General features: G+C 46.4%; 1 protein-coding gene across 1 annotated transcript in view; it reads left to right on the top strand.

Moving 5' to 3' along the window:
* fto (FTO alpha-ketoglutarate dependent dioxygenase) overlaps positions 1–793 on the top strand; it is a 103,234-nt gene extending 102,441 nt beyond the window's left edge. The window contains exon 11 of the mRNA XM_035520900.1: positions 1–793. This exon is cut by the window's left edge and continues 901 nt beyond it. The gene's annotated coding sequence lies outside the window, so the exon portion shown is untranslated.
* The last annotated feature ends 417 nt before the right edge of the window (positions 794–1,210 follow it).

A 1,210-nucleotide genomic window follows, 5' to 3' on the forward strand; every position in this document is an offset into this window, starting at 1 on the left:
TAACGTATTTGATTCTCCCCCTGAGATGTTTGAAAAAGCAGATTGTCTCCGAGTATTAAATCTGTCATGAGATGCTGCATTGCAAGTCATGTGAACATAACTTAAAGGCGTGTGCGTGTGAGGGCGAGCGCGTGTGCACGTTCATGTATATGTTTGGGTGCGCGTGTCCTTGTGCCCTTGCTACCGTGCGGGCGCGAGCACGCGTTCTCCCGACGGTAGCGTTAAGAGGCCGCTCTGCCTGCACCCATCCCCGCGTGCTTTGCGTAGCGCTACCAGCTGGCCGGCGTCGGACGCCTCGTTATTCAGTGGGCTCCTCTGTCTCTACCCTGCTGTCGACTGGAGCAGGAACGCGCCATCGTCTCCAAACAGCTGCGATGTCGAGGGGACGGGATGCAATGAAACCACAGTTAAACAAATGAAGGATGAAATCAAGAGCGCTACACGCGCGGCGCACTAGAAACTCTGAAGGAAATGAACGAATAAACAGCCGAGCTGACTTCTGCTGATGGGCTGGTTTGGGGTTTTCTTGTGTCGTCAGTGTTCCGGTAGAAGACGTGTGTTAGCACATGCAGTGTGTGTTTTATACTTTTCGGGTTATAGAGATGCTAAGAGTTGCTACATAAATGCTGTATTGTTTGTATTTTTAACAGTGTTTATTGTCTCTCTGCGTTGATCCAGAGATTTTTCCCCCCTTTTTGCGCTCCAAGCCTGCTGCGTTTCTGAAAGCATTGTGTGTGTGTGTGCAAAGCACTAGCTATAATAGACAATAAAAGACTATGCTGTTTTCTCCCTGCCTGTTGATATTTTTAATGAGTGCAAAAAGGCTGGGCACTGTGGTTCAAACACCCCCCCCCCACACACACACACGATAACGCACGCGTCAGTCGGTAGCAGGGGCCAGTGAGGTGAGCTGTGTGTGTGTACACACAGAGCAAATGTTCAAATGTTTGTTGTGTGTTTACATATGAAATATGTGATGGTCATGTGCCGTCATGCGATGTGTGATTTCACAGCAGTTTAAAAAACGAGTGTGAAAGCTGAATGTTTAGTTACAGTGTGTGTCGGTTTAGTATAATGTGTGTGTATATATGTTTAGTTACACTGTGTGTCAGTTTAGTATGAGCAGTTGGTAGGAGTTTTCAGTTTTAAATGATCATTTCTTAAACTATCCACTGAGAAAAAAAAAATCACTCTTTAAGGGACTTTTTGA

The sequence above is a fragment of the Electrophorus electricus genome, chromosome 21 (genome assembly GCF_013358815.1).
Source record: "Electrophorus electricus isolate fEleEle1 chromosome 21, fEleEle1.pri, whole genome shotgun sequence".
Taxonomy (NCBI): Eukaryota; Metazoa; Chordata; class Actinopteri; order Gymnotiformes; family Gymnotidae; genus Electrophorus; species Electrophorus electricus.